The sequence below is a fragment of the Chlorocebus sabaeus genome, chromosome 18, assembly GCF_047675955.1.
Source record: "Chlorocebus sabaeus isolate Y175 chromosome 18, mChlSab1.0.hap1, whole genome shotgun sequence".
Lineage (NCBI taxonomy): Eukaryota > Metazoa > Chordata > Mammalia > Primates > Cercopithecidae > Chlorocebus > Chlorocebus sabaeus.
The window spans coordinates 9,715,069-9,735,957 of NC_132921.1; the positions used below are offsets into that span (position 1 = coordinate 9,715,069).

Below are 20,889 nucleotides of genomic sequence, written 5' to 3' on the forward strand. Positions count from 1 at the left end.
CACTGCAAACCTCCTTCATATGATCTATTCTCCCCTGCATAACCAGAGTGGCCCTTTCAAAATTCAAATCCAGTGTTACTACCCTGATACGGTTTGTCTCTGTGTCCCCACCCAAATCTCATCTCAAATTGTAACCCCCACATGTCAAGGAAGTGACCTGAAATCCTCAAGTGTCAAGGGAAGGAGGTGATTGGATCGTGGGAAGTTTCCCCCATGCTGTTCTCATGACAGTGAGTGAGTTCTCATGAGATCTGATGGTGTATCAGTGTTTGACTGTTCCTCCTTCAAAGGCTCTCTCTCGCCTGCCGCCATGTAAGACATCCTTCCTTCCCCTTCTGACATGATTGTAAGTTTCCTGAGGCCTCACCAGCCATGCAGAACTGTGAGTCAACTAAACCTCTTTTCTTCATAAATAACCCAGTCTCAGGCAGTTCTTTACAGCAGTGGGAAAATGGACTAATACGCTATCCCATCTCCATCCCACTGCCATCTTCCCTAAAGCCCTACAGTAGATTGCTGTTACTCTTAGAATCAGGACCAGACCGCTTCTGGGGTCTACACCACTTTCTGTGGTTTTGTCCCCAGCTAGTTTACATCTCATGCCCCTCCTCTTCCTTTCTCCATCACATTTCACATTTGCCATTTACTTTTTTTTTTTTTTTAACCTTCCTTTACTTTTACCCTATCATGCTCCCTCACCCCATAAAGCTTTTGTACATTCTGCGTCTCCTTCCTGGAGCATTTTACATCCCTCTGCATCTAGGTCTCTGCCTGAGCTCAGGTTCCCTAAAAAGCCTGGTCTGAGGCAATGACTAAAAAGGCTCCTATTTTGTTTAAGGAAGTGCAAACTCATGGCAAGCAGGTGAGGAAAACAGCTTCGGAGGGGAGGATGAGAAGCAATGCAAAGTGACATATACCATCCTGGTCACAGCTTCCCAAGTTGGGTCCTTTGCTGGGTGCATCGCTGTGGCCATGAGGGATATCTCAGAGAGGCTGCAGAGGTAAGCAAGATCTCTTTCCTGAAACAGTTTGTTCACCAGAAAAAGGGAGAAGAGGAAATGAATCTTCCTAGCTCTTTCAAAGTCTTTTTTCCTCATTACTCAATTTTCCCTGCACAGGAGGTTAATTCACTCAGTTTCAGATCGTGACTTCCAGCCTCATTATTTGGGGAGCCAGGCTACAAACCATAGTAAATTATTTTATCCAAACCTGAAGTAATGGGGAAAACATTTAAAAAAAAAAAGAGAGAGACTCGGGTGCATGGCTGGTTAGACTGGCTGTAGGTGGCAGCCAAGGGGAAAGCCTGGCCTTCTGAGGTGGAAGCTGGTCACCTTTAGCCAGGAGCGCAGGTCAGCCAAGGCTGTGGCCTAATCAGAGGATACAGTGGAACATTAAGTCAATGGTGATGCACTCTTAGAATGTGGCTACACCCCTGGTAACCACAATAACGGTATTTACAACCATTCTAAGGACACAGAAAACTTGTTCATAGTATTAAGAAAAAAATGGCATATAAAACTGTGTACAAAGTATATTTCAATTATAATCTTTAATTCTGTTAGAATTCTTTTTCCCCAAGAGTATGCATTAACTTTACAGTTTTCTTTTTAAAAAAAAAAAAAAAAAGGAAGAAAACAGTATCACAAGAAGAAGGGTTAACAGAGTGCACAGTAATGACTCAGGAAAGTGCAAGCATTGCAGTGACCAGGAACACTCAGGCTGGCAAGAAGCCAAAGCAGTAGGGAACAGGGAGGGGCATAGTCCCAAAGCAATGTTAGGAGGCTCTGACCACTTTCTGAAGAACCCTGTATCTCCAAGACCTTCGCTTCTCTATCTGTAAATTTCAAACAAGATCTTCATTTGGGTATAATGAAGAGAAAGTGAGGACATGCATCTGAAAGCTGACTCAGAAACTCTGACGCCCTTCCTACATTTCCTAACTGCTGCCACATGGAAAAATGTCCTATGTCACTTTTCCTCACAGAGACTATGGCCTTTTACAAATTTATCTTTTTTTCTGAAACTTCTTTGTAACTAACTTTATTTGACATTGCAGTACTAAATAATAGATGTGAAGCTTTTCACATCTGTGCTGGAAAAAAACAGGTTACAAAATAAAGCTGTATAATGCCTCCGGCTATCATTACAACTGAACAGCAGAGAATATTTCAAAATATTTTGAAAAAAGATTGTTACGAAAAATTCGCACTTCAACAGTGGTTTTTCTTTTAGTGTCGGGATGTTTCTGCACTTTCCAAATTTTCTACAACCACCATAAATTTCTCATATTTCAAGAAGTATCTATTCTTCTAATGTCCATAATGAAATGATCTATCAATTTAAGATATATTTTTAAATGATGATGGGCAATACTAATAGCATGAGGTAGCTCTGGCACTCTCATAATATTAGAAAAAATATCCAGTCTATTTGGGAAACAATTAAGTCTACTTGGGAAACAATTAGAAAAGTGCATATCACTTTTAAATGATTACATTCATTGGTGCAGTAAATTTTTATTTCTGTTGTTTTTTTTGTTTTTTTTTTTTTAAACAGACTCTCACTTTGTCACCCAGGGTGGAGTGCAATGGCACAATTTCAGCTCACTGCAACCTCCACATCCTGGGTTCAAGCCATTCTCATGCCTCAGCCTCCCAGGTAGCTGGGACTACAAGCATGTGCCACCAAGTGCAGCTAATTTTTGTATTTTTAGTAGAGACAGGGTTTTCCCATGCTGGCCAGGCTGGTCTCAAACTCCTGGCCTCAAGTAATCTGCCCGCCTTAGCCTCCAAAAGTGCTGGCCTGGTGCAGTAATATACCCCCCAAAATTCTCCCCCCAGAATAATTTTAAATGTTGGTAAAATTTCATGCAGAGAAATGTGGATTACCATACCTTACATGATCTTGAAAAATAAAAAATATATAAATGTCCCCAAATTGTATAATATAAATGATTACATGAATATATCCTTATTGTGACCATCATAAAGCCATTCAAAATTAAATTTATAGAAAAACTTTAACTTTTAATCTTGGAAATGTTTAAATATATGCAAAATACAGAGAACAGTATAAATTCCATAATTTCCATCACCTAAATTCAACAATTATCAACACAGTACCAAACTTACTTCATTCATACTCCTACTTACTTTGTCCCCTCAAGTACATATTTTGAAGCAAAATCCTGCCATATTATTGCATCTCTAAATTCCTCAGCATGTGTGCTTCCAAGGTAAAAACTTTCAGAATATGACATTATTATTACACACACAAATTAATAATTCTTAACATAATGAAATATCTAGTCAGCATTACAAATAATTTTTATTTTTCTCTATGACAGATGAATTTCAGTTCTTCTAACGACATGGGAAACGCATAGAAGGGGAAATGCCAGACACAAAACTGTATATACAACATTATTCAAATACATACAACCAAGTGTGGAGAGAGATTATACACGGGTCTTCTACAATTGAATATCTGTCACTTCAGCTGTCCACGAGCCCTCTTGTCTTCTCACATTTCTGATCTGGCACATGTCCTACCTGGAGTCCCAACCCTGTGAGTTTATATGTTAGTAGGTGAACATGAGTGGCCACTCAAGGGGTTAACCAAGCCCATCTTCCAGCATGTGCCTTCCAGATGAGTTTTGCTGTTCTCAAAATCATTGTATGTGTACTTTATGGAAAAATATATATGTAGATTTGGGGATTTCCAAAATCTTTGTAAAATTTTCTTCTCAAGTGTCACAGACCTAGTGCAGCAAAATGTTTAATAAAGTTAATCTTCTGTTAAAGAGATGATGCTTTCCAATTTATTTATCAAATGCTTATTTTTCTTCTATTTAAAAAATCAGAGCCAACATATTATTGCCACACTAAATTGTGAATCAAACTAGCCAGTGCTTGCCAGTCACCTACTATCATACCTGCAGCACAGAGAACACACTAGAAATGGAGGTAATTATGGGGCCATGTTTTATGTTTATCCCTGAAGATTAAAAAAAATGAATATATGGCACTAGCTTTCCATCTAAGAGAAACAGATTGAGTAGATTTTATTAATCTTCCCTACTTTACCACATATCTGAGCATTACTTTTTATGCATATCAAACTATATGATCTAATGATAAGTCACGTATAAGTAACCTGTTTTTTTTTAACCAAGCCTTTGTACTCCTTGCCTATATAGTTTTGAGCTTAACCCTCTTAAATCGTCCATGTTTCTCAACTACTAAAGGGTATTATTTCACCATTCCATATAACATCCAACAAGGTAATCTCTGATATTATATGTATGTTCAAAATTGAAATAAAAGGCAAGTATAAGTAAAGAAAATTAGTAATGAGTGACTAGACACCTTTTTAAGCCATAATCCAGGTTTCTCCAACATGAACCTAAATGATAGATGGGTTGCCTGCAAATAATTATTTTAGATGAAGATATTCTAAAGACCAATATTTAACATGTATCTAGCTATAATATACACTATTAGTGAATATAACATGAAAGACAGCTTAGATTTTGAGTTTGAATTTTTTAAAAATCTATTATTAAAAGAGAAGGAAGAAATCAAAGGTCATGTCCCAGCCTTTGCTCTCCCTGTATGAGAGAGCACTTCCCATGAACCAGACTTTCCTTCAGCGCCTTATGACTCAATAGTGACTGTGAAGGACATCTCTATCTATTCAATATACTATTTTTGGATCATGAAGCAAGTAGGGTATGCTGTCGAATATAATTCAGAAAACGCTAGTGTTTTTAAATATGACTTTTTAAAATAGTACAAAATAAGTATATTCTTAACAGTGCTTGTCAAGAGGAAAAAGAAATTACCAGCCTGCTGTCTTTAGAAAGCATATGTGTCATTAATAATTTAATAAAAGACAGCTCTAAAGAGGGAGGTTTCACAATGACTCTCAATAGGTGATGTGCTTATATGCACAAAGGTGCTGTGTGTGTATGTGTATGTGTGCGAGCACGCGTGTGTGTTGTAGCAGGAGAGGAAAAGGAGTATTTAGCAGAATCATCTGGAGATATTTCAAAATACACCTTCCTTCTTTCAATTAGGGCTTCATCTAACAAAGGTTTATCAAATGTCTATCAGGTACAGACAGCTTTTAGTATGTGCAACACCCCTATCCTTTAATATCACCCCTTCAACAAGACACATATTCGTGGATGTGTTGGCTCTGTCTCTGGAGGTGAGAGATAGTGTATGCTGTGCTTAATCTGTTTACCTCTACAAAAGTCTTCCTTATCTTTAACTAATTAAAGACTCTTCCATATAATATCCAAGGAAGCAATCTATTATTGCATCTATTTTCGAGCTATAAAACAATAAAGTGAGACACCAAAAATTTGAGAAATTTCTCCAAGATTACACAATTAGCCATTAGTAAAGGTAAGATTTGAGCTCCAAAGAGCAGATGAGAATGCATGCCATGGACAGGCAGATGACCCTGGGGGAGAGAGAAAAAGGAAGCCGTCAGGACTGAGCCAAGCATGGCCAGTTCCTCCTTCTCACCAGTCAGGGAAGGGACATGCCTCCTTCTCCTGGAGGAATGTCCAGGATGAGGGGTAAAGTGGAAGTGTTACCCAAATACAAGTCCCTCCAGAGGGAAACACGAGCCCATGTTTTAAGATTCTCCCTAAAAGCAAATACTTGTTCTGAGGGGAAACAAGTGCCTGGATGATCACTAGAGCAGTGTGAGAAGCAAGGTTGAGTTTGTGGATTCTTCTTGAAAGACGGAATGCATATTTTCTCTAGCCTCCCTGTTTAATCATGCCTTCTTGTGCCAAGTTTACGTGACACTTAAGATAGAGAAAACTTGAGAAATCCAAATTAACACACTATGCACAGCCTATCTAAGGAAGGAACTGCAACGTGTCCACGTGGCTGAGCTCTCAGCTCCTTTCTATTGATTGTACACAGTGCACATATCATCTCTCCATCTCTCTCCTCATGCCAGTGCATAGCAAAACACACTGGCTCTCCCCCATGGGACTGTCACAGCCATGTCAAGTTCATCCTCCTCCTCTCAAGACTGCTTTTAAAACCCCAGTGTGTATGTGTGTGTGTGTGTGTGTGTGTGCGCGCGCGCGCGTGTGTATGTTCTACTCTGCACACATCATTACCTCCTTCTTGTTTTCTTATTCCTAATTTCCTTTTTTTTTTTTTTTTTTGAGAGAGAGTCTCACTGTGTCACCCAGGCTGGAGTGCAGTGACACAATCTCAGCTCACTGCAACCTCCACCTCCTGGGTTCAAGCGATTCTTCTGCCTCGGTCTCCCAAGTATCTGGGATTACAGATGCGCGCCACCACACCCGGCTAATTTTTGTATTTTTAGTAGAGATGGGGTTTTGCCATGTTGGCCAGGCTGGTCTCCAACTCCTGACCTCAAGTGATCCACCCGCCTCAGCCTTCCAAAGTGCTGGGATTACAGGCGTGAGCCACCATGACCCGGCCTCCTCTTTAATTATTATCAGAATTTCCTACAGCGAATTTCACACTACAAATCTGTTTTCTTCTCCTTAAAAAATGTGCAAATAGGCCTGTTCAGAGATTCAAAGAAAATCGAAATCTTCCACAGAGGTTAATAAAACAGTTGTTATGACATATAAAAAGTATGGAGATTATCCATTGATTTTGCATAATATCCATGGCAGTTAGCTCAAGAATTCTGGACTTGGTTTCTCCATTACTTTCAGGCTAATACTGAAGCCTAAAAAGAAGAAAAAAATTAAAACCTTAACAAATTAGAAAATTAATAGATTAATAAAAGTTAAAAATAAATTAAAATTTCATTTATTTAAAAAATAAAATTTAAAAATTAAAACCTTAATAAAAAGATGTCCTCCAACTAAGAAAAAGCTCCAGGAGTCCCAATGACCCCAAACACTCACTCCCGTTAAGGTCATCTCCATAAAGTGCACTGAATGAGTGACTTAAATGAAAAATAGTAATAATTCCACAATTACAAAATAACAGAGATCGTATGCAAATTTTTGTAGGCTCTTTTCCCAGAGCTAAGCTGAGCCTCTGTCTAAACCCTATTGGTTTTCTCCTCCCCTGAGACAATGTACAACGTCACAGCATGAATCCAGCAGGGTGCAGGACATCACGTACAGAGATCGTTGCTTCTGAAGGGTTTTCAGGTGCACAAAGACAGGCTGCAGGTGGGGCAGTAAAATTCAGAAATGCACGAGAGTATCATGCATCCTGATTCAGCCATCCCATCTTTATATATTTAAAATATGGGATCCTTGCGGAGCATAAATTGTTCGTTTCTATGCTGATTCTTATTTTCTCAATGGCCTATGGGCATATGCAAATATTTTTAGCTAGGTCAGTATCACATGCATACACACCACACATGGCAGACAAAAATTGCCACCTACCAACCTCCTTTAAATAAACAAATTCGACAAGTCAAAACCAAAGACGGTCAAAGGAAAATAAATGTGTTGTTATAATTAGGTGATGCTTTTGTAATTCCATTTGGATATTTTCCACAAATTGCAAGTAGGTTAAATCCCCCAGTAAGATCTACATTTCTCCCAAATGTATGATTCACAGGTGTAGCTGCAGCCTAAGGGCGAGGGCATCTTGCTGGTGCAGCCAGTCCCCAGGAGGTCTGCATCCACCCTGTGCCAGGTCTCCCTCCACTCCATTCCAAGAAATCCCCAGCCAACCTCGGAAAGAATCACATAGCCTCTTTTCTGAGAAAATAATGAGCCAAACAATTAAATTAGAGGACAGCACATTTCTCTTCATTTCATTGCAATCTGAATGTGAATTATCAAGTTGTCTAATAGATTAAAGTGTTCATGTTTGCATCCCTGTGTTATCTCCATTGTTTACTCTTGTCATTAGTATAATGCTTGCAGGACTGAGCCAAAACATCTGGAAAAAAGCAGAAGATTAAGTATGGATCGCCTCTAGATTTTTGTTTACATATCACAATTTTTTTTTTTTTAAAAAAAGCACATTCATCAACACAAAATTTTGTAACTAAATATTACAAAATAAATTAAATAGTAAACATGGACTACTTTCAATTAGAACTATATTAATGCAACTCAGTTCACAGTTCCCATTTTACTTTGTCAGATCAGAAAAACTCATCAAAATGGAGACCTGCAAATAAGAGGAGGAAGAGGGAGGAGAGAGAACACAGAAATCTTCCAAGTGGCTTCAGTGACAGGAGGGGAGGAGCCAGTCACTACCTGCCATTTGCATGTTTTTGTTCCTCTTGTGTATTGCTCCTATTTATGCATGTGTGTGCAGGTATGTATTAGCTATACCAGAATTTCATTTTCTTTTTTTTTTTTGGAGATGGTGTCTCACTCTGTCCCCCAGGCTGGAGTGCAGTGGCACTGATCTCAGCTCACTGCAAGCTCTGCCTGCCGGTTCACGCCATTCTCCTGCCTCAGCCTCCCAAGTAGCTGGGACTACAGGCATCCGCCACCACGCCTGGCTAATTTTTTGTATTTTTAGTAGAGATGGGGTTTCACCGTGTTAGCCAGGATGGTCTCGATCTCCTGACCTTGTGATCTGCCCGCCTCAGCCTCCAGAATTTAATTTTCTATATATAATCAACACATCCCACAAAAGATTTGAAATACGTGCCATTCACATTAAAGAATGTACATACGTCACTCCTAAAAGCTGAGAACTTTCTAAACACACAAAAAAAGGGTACCTAGATGCAGAAGTTACCCAAAACGTGGTCACCAATGATTGGACAGTAAGAATCAAAGTAGCTCAGCAAAGAGGGTTTAATTCTAGTCACAGTCCTCCAGAAGGCATAACAGAGAAAAGGGGGCTGAGAGGACCCTGACGTGATGTTAGGATAGGTGAAGAAATGTATAGAAAGAAGACAAATGCCAAATAGTTGAAAGACAGGAAAAAAAAAAGTACATGATTCAAACATGTCAATGTGGTCACCATTACTTTCACTACTTCTACTACTATTTATATTGTTTATGTACATTAAGGACCTGTATTGAAACACATTCAAGGCAAAAACTGAAAGCAACAAATGAAAACGTTAGTGTGACTGGAGCAAATGGTTTGTGGAAGGAGTGCTAACAAAAATAAGGCTAAAAATAAAAACTGGACCCAAACTTTGGAGATTTGGAAATCCAAAATAATAATGTGTTTAGATTTCAACCTATAGGTAACAGGAGTCATCAAAAGGTTTTATGCTGTAACCTATGTAAAAGAGATGTTTCTGAAGTATTCAATTGGTAGTGATGTTAGGAGGAATAAAACTGGGAAAAGGAGACAACTTCGATCAAATAAATGAGGTGTGTTCATTCCAGTGCAAGACAAATAACATTTTTATGAAATTCTCTACTTCAGTTTTGAAACAGACAAGTGGATGTTGACAAATCAAGGCATAAAACAAAGTCGGAGGCATCAGGGTCAGAAATACGTCTGTGGTATTTCTTTTAGTCAAACAGTTCAGAGGCAGGGCTGTGTTCAATAATTAAACATTTGTTCTCAATGCACTCTATTGTGTCACTCCAGAATATCCAGGAAGCAAAAAAGTTGATTATAGGTCACCCAATTTCAATTGGAAGAGAATTTTGACCAATGAAGTAACCACGCAAGTAATTTCTCCCAAAATATTGCAGAGTAGCTAGAGTCAGTGCTGTGAGTGCAGCCGAGAGCTATGACGGGCACACCCTGTGGTGGCAGGCGTTTGTCCTGCATGCTGCTGCACATCAGGATTCCAAATCACACACTTGGGAGGGAACTCACACCTTATCTTGAAATGACACCACCAGCATGGCCAAGGTTTCTCTTGCATGGCTATGACCCAGAAGGCACAACTGGTCAGGCACAAAGCTGAGCTTTCTGCTAGGGTCAGTCAGACAAGGAAACACTGTTTTATTCCATGCTGCTCAGGGCGTCAAAGAGCCTCACACTTACCCAGCTTTGCCTAACACCTCCCATTCTCCAAAATGATCTGGCAACACTCCCACTCATATCCCAGCCATGGCGTCATCCCCACTTCCATCTGACTGTATCCCTTCAGGTATTAGAAAGGAAACAACCTATTTATTTTTAATTAATTATGAAAAATACTTAATTTGTTATTTACACCATCATCCCATTACATGAAGGACTTGAGCCAGATTTCAGAGATATGTATAAGAAAATGGGACAACAAATAAGTTGGAAATTTGAAGAAAAAATATGAAGGAAGGAAAATAAGATGATAGAAATAGAAGTCATAAAAAGATGATATTATAATATAAAGTATATGTTGAAATTCCACTGAGTAGGGCTCATTAGAAGAGACTGGATATTAAAGCTTTAGAAACAAGTAAATGTGAGATTGGTTGATAAGTCTATGGACCTGTATTCGCTGCAGGTCATTGGAAGAACTGAATTGAAAGTAAAACATGAGTCAGTAAAATGCCCAGAATAGAAAGAAATAAGTAGTCAAGATAAATGAGAAAAACTAAGCAGAGCTTGCTATTGTGATTGTTGAGAAAGAGGAATCATGATGCTCTGCATTCTCGTGGGGACAGGGACCCAGCAGAAACAGCTCTGCCACAATTCACAAAGCAGGTGGGATGAAGTGGAATTTGAAATTTTACCAAGATGTCTATGGCTACCTTGTCCAGGTCACAGGTTGGGAATTTAAGTCTAAAAGTTTGCAAATTTCTCTCTGAGCCTCTTGGCAACCAAAACACAGTAAAGAGGAAAATCACAAAACTGCAGCAGCATTTCACAAACTGGTATCTGCTTAATGCTGTTCTGCCAGATCATAATTGAAATGTCCCACATACCACACACATGACGTAAGAAATATTAGCAAATTCAGGATTTAAATAAAGTTAATGTTTGTTTCTTCTTAACTGTTCAACCACACATAGCCGTTAATGTGATGATTACCATATAAGGGGGTCAGAAAGCTTTTTCCATGTGCCACTTACCGGTCTGCTTAGAAAAAGACTCTGCAGAACACAGTTTGGGGAGTAATTACTTAAAAAACTAATGATGGAAAACCCTCAAAAAACTGTGTAAAGAAGAAATATACCTCAACAAAATAAAAGTTATATATGACAGCTAGTATCATACTGGAGGGAGGAAAACTGAAAACTTTTTCTCTAGTATCTGGAACATGACAAGGATGCCCACTTTCACCACTGTTATTCAACATAGTACTAGAAACCCTAGCTAGGCTAATCAGACAAGAGAAAGAAATAAAGTGCATCCAAACTGGAAAGGAAGAAGCCAAATTATCCTTATTTGCAGATGATATAACCTCGTATTTGGAAAAACCTAAAGACTCCACCAAAAACCTATTAGAATTTATTCACAAATTCAGTAAAGTTGCAGTATACAAAGTCAACATACAAAAATCAATAACATTTCTCTATGCCAACAGTGAACAATATGAAAAAGAAATCAAGAAAGTAATCCCATTTATGATAGCTACAAATAAAATACCTAGGCATGAATTTAACCAAATAGGTGAAAGATCTCTGCAATGAAAACTACAAAACATTAATGCAAGAAATTGAAAAGGACACACAAATATATGGAAAGATATTCCATGTTCATGTATTGGAAGAATCAATATTGTTAAAATATCCATACTATCCCAAAAATCTACAGATTAAATGCAATTCCTATCAAAATACCAATGATATTCTTCACAGAAATAGGAAAACTAATCTTAAAATTTATATGGAACCCCAGAAGACCCAGAATAGCCAAAGCCAACCTGAGCAAAAAGAACAACACTGGAGAAATCACACTAACTGACTTCAAATTATACTACAGAGTTATGATAACCAAAACAGCATGGTACTGGTATAAAAACAGACACATACATCAATGGAACAAAATAGAGAACCTAGAAGGAAATCTATACCTTTACAATGAACTCATTTTTGACAAGGGAGCCAAGAATATACATTGGGGAAATAGTCTCTCCAATAAGTAGTGCTAGGAAAACTGGATATTCATATGCAGAAGAATGAAACTAGATCCCTATCTCTATCCATATACAAAAATCAAATCAAAACCCATTAAGTACTTAAATCTAATACTTCAAACTATGAAACTACTACAAGAAAACATTGGGGAAACTCTCCAGGATTGGTCTAGACAAAGATTTCTTAAGTAATACTCTACAGGCATAAGCAACCAAAGCAAAAATGAACAAATAGGATCACATCAAGTTAAAAAGCTTCTACAGTAGCAAATGAAATAATCAACAAAGTGAAGAGACAGCCCAGAGTATAAGAGAAAAATATTTGCAAACTATTCATCTGACAAGGAATAACCAGAATATATGAGGAGCTCAAATAACTCAATAGGAAAAAATTCAATAATCCAATTTAAAAATGGACAAAGATCTGAATACACATTTCTCAAAAGACATACAAATGGAAAACAGGTCTATGAAAAGGCACTCAACATCACTGATCACCAGAGAAATGCAAATCAAAACTACAATGGGATATCATCTCAACCCAGTTAAAATGGCTTTTATTCAAAACACAGTAAATAAACAATGCTGGTGAGGATATAGAGAAAAGGGAACCCTTGTACACTGCTGATGGTAATATAAATTATTACAAGTACCTCAAAAAACTAAAAATAGAACTACTACAGCAATTCCACTGCTAGGTATATACCCAAAAGAAAGGAAATCAGTATATCTAAAAGATATCTGCCCTCCCATGTTTACTGCAGCACTATTCCCAATAGCCAACATTTGGAATCAACCTAAGTATCCATCAGTGGATGAATGGATCAAGAAAATGTGGTACATATACACAATGGAGTACGATTCAGTCATTTAAAAAAAATGAGATCCTGTCATTTGCAACCACATAGATGGAACTGGAAGTCATTATGTTAAATAAAATAAGCTGGGCACAGAAAGACAAACTGCACGTTCTCACTCATTTGTGGGAGCTAAAAATTAAAACAATAACTCGTGGAGATAGAAAGTAGAATAATGGTTAACGGAGGCTGGGAAGGGTGATGGGGATGGGATTGGAAGTGGGGATGGTTAATGGGTACAAAAGTATGATAGAATGATTAAAATCTAGTATTTGATAGCACAACAGGGTCTAAAGTCAGTAATTTTTGTACATTTTTAAATAACTAAATGTGCACAATTGGAATGTTTGTAACACAAAGACATGATAAATGCTTTCGGTGATGTACACCCAATTTGCCTTGATGTGAATATTATATATTGGATGCCTGTATTAAAATATCTCATGTAGGCCAAGCATGGTGACTAACTTCTGTAATCCTAGCACTTTAGGAGGAAAGGCAGGAGGATCACTTGAGGCTAGGAGTTTGAGACCAGTCTGGGCAACATGGCAAGACCCCCATCTCTACACTTTTTTTTTAATTAACCAGGCATAGTATCTGTAGTCCCAGCAACTTGAGAGGCTGGGGCAGAAGGATTCCTTGAGCCTGAAAGGTCACTATCCTGCTGTGAGCCAGGATAGCGCCACTGCACTTCAGCTGAGTGACAGAGTAAGACCTTGTCAATAAATATATATATATATATATTATACATAATGTATCCCATAAATATGTACACCTACTATGTACCCATAAAAAATAAAATTTAAAAAGATGAACAGTCAAAAGGAAAAGAAATGTTCAGGAAGAGTTTAGTTTTCCTTAGGTATCAATAATTAGGAAACACAGCATTCTTTCATAAAAAGAATTGGGCAACACACTTTCCATAGGGAATATGTTCCAAGTCCCTCAGTGAATGACTAAAACCTTGGATAACACTGAACTCTTTACATACTGTATGTTTTTTTCAATACAATAAACAAGACAGCTACTAAGTGACTAACAGGGGGAAGTAATATCTACAGTGTGGATATACTGAACAAAAGGATGACTCATGCCCCGAGTGGGATGGAGCAGGACAGCATATTTCACCACACTACCAAAAACAGCAGGGAATTTTAAAATGTATGAATTATTTCTGGAATTTTCTATTTAATATTGTTGGACCTCAGTTGGCCTCGGGAAGCTGAAACCACAAAATGCGAAAGTGCAGATGAGAAGGGAGGACTACATTTAGGCTGGGAGCCCCCATGAAGGTCACTCTGTGTATGTGGAGCACAAAATCCATGGCCCTGGCCTTACAAAAAAATGTCCTAATATCATTTCTCTGACAACATCCCTTGACATGGTCATATGCATAAAACTGAAGAAAATGTGTACATGTAGTTTAAAAAAAAAAAAAAAAAAAAAAAAGCCCGGGTGCAGTGGCTCATGCCTGTAATCTCAGCACGTTGGGAGGCCTAGGAGGGTGGATCACCTGAGGTCAGGAGTTCGAGACCAGCCTGGTCAACATGGTGAAATCTCATCTCTACTAAAAATACAAAAATTAGCTGGGCGTAGTGGCGGGCGCCTGTAATCCCAGCTACTGGGGAGGCCAAGGCGTGAGAATTGCTTGAACCCAGTAGGCAGAGGTTGCAGTGAGTCGAGATTGCACCACTGTACTCCAGCTGGGGGATAGAGTGAGACTCTTGTCTCAAAAAAAAAAAAAAAAAAAAAAAAAGGCCAAAATTATTGTCTGATTCTCTAAACATGTGGTTTTCTAGCGGTCTAACTTGATCTCAGAGTTCTAAAATTTAGAACAATAAGAAGAATAGATTATCACATGTACTTCAAGTAATCTTGAAGAAATGTTCTAGCCTGATATCTAAGCTAAGATATCCTACAGCTAAGAGTTAAAGGTCTTTGGAAAGTGTTTGCAGACAATTTACACCACAAATTAAAGACAGATTGATTTATTTGTGCACAAAGAAAAAGACTAGGATTTTAATCCCTTAATAAAAGTTATAGATTTATGCTTTAATAGAAAGCTCTGAAACTTGTCCATCAGGTAGGTAAAGGAAAGGTTGGAGAAAAGGTCAAGTATCTTAACAGCAATATCAAATCCACTCAAACAAAAGGTCTCAAAGTTTTGCATTATAGAGCTTATAAATAAGTTTTTTTTTTAATAAATAAGTATTTTATACTAGAGAATTTTTAAAGCAGGTATTATAAAATGCCCATTTAAAACTTCTTTCCAGATTGCAGTCAAAGAACATCTAATTTTAATGAAGGTAACTTCTTGGTGTACCTCCAAGATAAATTGAATACAAAATGTAATCCCAGTAACTAAATGAGTTAACCTGCTAGATAGGATTTTAGTAATAAGCCAATTATATTTAGAGAATGCCTGCCAAAAAATAATGACTAGATTTTCAGAAAAATTGATCTTGAGCCATTCTTACTGATGCAACTTTGAGAGCAGGGCCACATGTCCACTGAGGAATGGCCAGTTTTTGACAGTCACACCTTGTTGTCAGCACCAGAAGAGTCTCCCTTTTTATTCTCATGTCAATAAAGCATCCAGCATTCAGAACAGTGTCATGTCATTGAGAAATAAGATAAAAATAGAACCCTAATATGGTTCTATTTGCCCCTATTAAAATTGCTCTTATCAAAGAGAGAGTTCTTACTCAGCTAGACGTGTGTGAGGGCTTCTATCTGAGCCTAAAGAGCTGACCAGGGCCCAGAGTGGCAGCTGTTATGAGCTCTTACACCCAAGCTCATTCTTCCCTGGTGCAGAGTCAAAGACTTACCTACCATCTGCAGGGAACAGTCCTATCTGTCTTACATTATTCTCACACTTTGTGCGTTGTCTAGTGTCAATATTGGTGTCCCTACTTAACAGGGAGCCTATGCTGAGCTGGAGCCAATGGCTAGAATCAGTCCACATGAGCTCCCTGCCTACCTCAGCAGAGATGATCGTGAAACTATGCCCATTCCTCCCAGCTTCACATGAGATGGAGGAGCATCAATCGCTTCTTCTGAGTGAGCATAACCAATTTCCCCATTCTGCTGCAATTGTCAGAGTCTTTAGGTCTCATTCTCTGATTCAGGGCCCCAGCTATTATTACACCAGGAATCAGAGTGACAAGAAAAATAACCAAAGGTATATTTTGTTTTTTAACAAAATAAGAATAAAATTATGTAGCAAAAGACAACACACAATGATGTTAGCACTCAGAAATGGGGTTTTTTGCAAGCTGATATTCTGAAATATGTCCTGAGGCTTGTCTTGGATAAGATCTACAAACTGGTCTCTGGCCAAGTTGCTGTGAAGCATTGCAGGAGACACTGAGGTCTAGGTTCTAATCTTGCTATAACTTCTCTGCAAAAGCAGCCTATCACACAGTGCTCTTGCATTCTTTGAGCTTCTGAAACAAGTGAAAAGGAGACACGGATGTACTAATACTTTCTAGGGAGTGAATTGCCACCCCCAACATGCTATCTTCCTTCTTATTCATCAGTGCCTTCTGTACAAACTAAGCCAATGACAAACCCACATATGTTGAGCTCCTGTCAAATTCAAAGTGCTCTGTTGAGGAAGAAGGATAAGCCATTCGTCCCACACCCAGGAAGCTAAAAGGCAACATTGGAGTAATACATTTATGTATGTTATATATAATTATATATTTATATATAAAATATATTTTTCATATAAAATGTTTATATTTTTCATATAAATATATAACTATATATTTTATAATGTATATATAATATATAATGTACTATATATTATTATCCCATATATATGATATATAAATATATAGGGTTTGGATTCAGCCTTGGGCTTAAATCTAGGCTTCATCACATGCTGCCTTGGTCAGTTTGCTTAACCTTCCATACTTTAGTATAAAAGGTGTTCAGCACAGTGTTTTGCCCAAAGTAATTCCTTAACAAACTGTAATTATTATCTATAATATATCCAGAAAGTAAGGGGACTTTGAGGATCATTGTTGGCTTAATATACACCAGTAATTCTTGTAGACACATATTTTATACATTGACTCCTTCGTAAGTCTACTTAGGCTGTAGGGGTGTGTGTGTGTGTGTGTGTGTGTGTGTGTGCGCGCGCACGCGCGCGCGCATGTGTGTGTGTAGTCATCCCTTGGAATCTGGCAAAATTCCCATAACTTGTAAATATTATAGCAGAACTAGGTTTAAACCCTGACTCTATCTGGCCCAAAGCCAGATACCACCACAGAACACTGGTGCTACAGTCTGAAGCTACCCTGTCCAATGTGGGAGCCACTAGCCAATATGGCTATTTAAATTTAAATTCTAATTAGTTAAATTAAAAATCAAGTTCCTCAGTTGCACTGGCCATGCTTCCATGGCTTATGCCCACAGTGTTGGATAATAGAGATATTAGAACATAGCTATGAGCACTGAAAATTCTACTGGGTAGCACCAATCTAGATAAAAGGATGAACACAATAAACATTTTTTATAGGCCAGAAAAATGATGGTGTCTGTTAAGTTAAAGCAATGATAGAATGAAGGCAGTGATCATTCTGTATCCCTGAGTGGGCTGTGATAGTTATAATGAGCATAACTAAATAAAACTCTCACCTTCACCGTTAGGTCTCTAGTATGCCCGAGTTAGGAAGCAACTAAGTTCCTACAAGTTGCTGTTATCTGTCTGGTTAATATGCTTTCATCAAGCTCAGAGAAGGGTTCTGTTAATGTAAGTTTGTCTCCATTTATTTAGTAAACTGTTACCAGTAAAATAAAATTGTGTGGAACAGTCAAACAAGGTGTTAGGAATATCACTGCATATGCATGCCAGTATCAACTCCTTTGCAAGTTTATTTAAGCTGTTAGCTCTTTTCTTTGGTGCTCAGTTAGATACTTGTTTGGGCTTTTTCTACTTAAAACAATAGTAGAAATGACCAAGTGTTTGAATTAGCCTCCTTTTCAAGAGTTCAGTTTAACCAGCTTTAAAAAAAAAAAAAAATCACTTGTAGAATAGAACTTTCATTTCATTTTTATTCATTTGCTTAATCAATAAATATTTGGAAAAAAATAAATATTTGCTTATCACCTACTCTGTATCTATCTGCTGCTGAGCTGGATGCTAAGGATGCAAAAATTAACCAAAATAAACTGGGCCCCTAATGCCACGGCATTTAGAGTTTTCAGTCTTCTCTCACCATAGAATATTTAGACTTTACTAGAAAAGATAAAAAATAATATAGGAAATAATTTGACTTACATAACTTAGCAAATGATGACACATCCCAAGTATGACAAATTAATCACCACTGGAATATAAATTCTTGTTCACCATTCTCTCTTTCTCTTCCTTACTATGCCGCTGTCTTATACTACAAGCCCTGTAAATATTACATTTATTCTCAGAGAAAATTTAGATATAAAGTGCTTAATTTTTTTTTTCACGGATTGGAAGAAAAAAGTAACAACAAAAAAAACACAATTGTTGTTTCAAGTTTATACACTACGTAGAGATCCTAGAAATAGATATCCTGCCTGGCAAAGAAAACCAGAACTGGACAGAGGTTAAGGTTAAAGTTGTGAACACAGATTCTATTCAGGAACAATTGCAAAGGGGAAAGAAAACCAGGCTCAATTTCAAATATAGCATGGACAAGTGGGGATTTATAGCCAAGGAGGAGGGTGAGGTCAGTGGGTGGAAAATTACTGAGAGGAAACATGAGATATAATGGGAATTCTGGCTGAACCGACCTCATAGGATTCTTGGTGAAGGTGGGCCAGAATGACCACATACCAAAGATTATGGGGATGAAAAATTTGATTGTAAAACCACATTCAGATCTTTGAAAGTCTGCTTTCTATCTCACTATATTTAAATGATAAATGCAAGTGAGTTGTTGGCAATGCAGCATCCGAAAGCTGAGTTAAGTAGCCAGGAAGACTCTACAAGTAAGAATCCTTTCATTTTCCCGAATCTGGCCAAGAAGAATTCTTTAAAAGGTGAGCCTACAAAAGCCAGTGTGATTGAACATTGTCTCATGGTCTATGCAGTCAATTTGCATCTTCCTTATGGCCTGAAGACAAGTGGCCATGAGCAGTGAGCATTTTTTACTGGAGTCTAAGAACCCATACTGTATCTAAATGCAATCTAATGGAAAATTCCACTGGGAAAGAAAATCACAAGTCAACCTAAACCAGTAAGATAATATTAAAAGAACAGAGAACGGACAATAACAGTAACTTCATTTTTGTGTAACACTTATCTCTATCATGAAAAAGCAAATTGTCTTAGTATTGCCTAAAACACTTGGAAGACTAAGGACATGCTAAGGAAGAACTAGTCCTGTTAAGAACATTCAGAACAGAAGCTGCCAATCTTAACAGCGACTGTTCTTTTCAAAAACTGTATATTCAACGTTCTGTGTATTTTGACTTTGGTTAGAAGAGGTAAGAAAATAAGAAGATGACTGTCTATTTAAATATGAAATAAAGTAATGCAACAATTGTGCATTTCTTTCTTTCCCAGGACCTCCACACAATCACTTCAAATGCTGCCATCAAAAAGGAGAACATTTTGGTATAGGAAGAAGACTGATTTGTAAAGAAAGATCAGGGTGCGGTTTGCAAGAGATATAGGTTCTACATTCGTTTTTCTATGTGAAAAATACAACAATTATGTTGCATTGACTATAGATGACAAGACAACTAAAAGAGACCCACCAGATTTCTTTTCATAGGTCTAATTTTACCCTCAATTTTTCCTTTTCCAAATATGAAACTTAAAGTTTTGTCTTCTTCCTTTAAACATTCTTGGTCATGCATCAGTGGTTTCCAGTCAATACTTTTCCTCCTTAATTTCAAGTTCATCAAGTTTTAAATTGATTTTGAAAACCTTTTTCCATCAAATAAATGTTTTAAACTCTTTCTGGCCAATTAACTTTGTTTGCTCCCAAATAGTTCTTACTAGGGGAGCCTTTCTTATTCATCTAATCATCCTGTCATCATAAAATTCTAGTATTATTTTCTAACAGTTGAGTACAATGCATATTCCTTCCCCCAAAGAATTCACAACCGACTTTAAGAGGTAAATGATATACACATGTTATGGTAAATAACAATACAAATCAGTAAATTACACATTCACCAAAGACTTTTTAAGGATGGTGTTTACTGTACAGTTAAGGTAATCAAAAAAGTCTATTTTTAGAAAAAGTGAGCTTAATTGGGTTCTAAACAAAGGAAAGACTAGAGAGGGAAGACATTCTATACAAAATAAACGGAGAAATAACTGTTAGGATCACAAGCAGAAATAACATGCACATATTATATTTCAGAAGACAGTGACAAGCCAATTTGGCTATATGGAAAAGTTTACAAAACTTTCTTAATCACTGAGTTTTACTGGCCTTCTTTCTAGAACATTCAGGACTGACAATAACTTCCCCTCAGTGATGTAAGTACATTCATGTAAAAAAAATTAGACACAGAGAAAATGTTGTTTCTAAACAATATTTCTATATTTCAGGATCTTCAAAATCCAGGTAAGAAACACAGTGAGGAACTCATCCACTGCAAGCTTGGCCCCATCCATCAGTACCAATGAAGAGAGACAAATCAGGATAGAAAGACATCACTACCATCTCTATTGTCAGTGATATTATGGACTAACGAATAAAAATAACTGCTTTACAGTGTTCTACAATGTTCTACAGTGATTCCATATACTCTTTTCACTCTTGCAATGACCCAAATTTAAGTGTCATGTTGAAACCTAAGTTAGGCATACGTTAATCTCTCTATTTTACTAACAAAAAAAATCCGAGGTTAAGTGATTTATCCTTGGTTGCCTTCCTGTCAATGGCAGAACCACACTTTTTAAACCTGGCCTTTGGAAACCACAAGTGCTCTGCCACCAGTGCCCCAAAGATCAGCAAAGATCCTAGAACTGCTTAGTAGTAGCCGATGAAGTCACAAGTTTCTTTTCTTCAGATTCTTCCCTAAATGACATCACTCATGGCTATAATGCAGAGCTAAGTTA

The 20,889-nt window shown here is 37.5% G+C and overlaps 1 non-coding gene across 1 annotated transcript; it reads left to right on the forward strand.

Annotated features, from left to right (window-relative positions):
- The first annotated feature begins 273 nt into the window (after window positions 1-273).
- LOC103244110 (Gilles de la Tourette syndrome chromosome region, candidate 1) lies at window positions 274-20,542 on the forward strand. Its single transcript, XR_012089373.1, has 3 exons — window positions 274-1,001; window positions 8,121-8,297; window positions 20,377-20,542. It is a non-coding gene; the product is annotated as a Gilles de la Tourette syndrome chromosome region, candidate 1 (transcript).
- The last annotated feature ends 347 nt before the right edge of the window (window positions 20,543-20,889 follow it).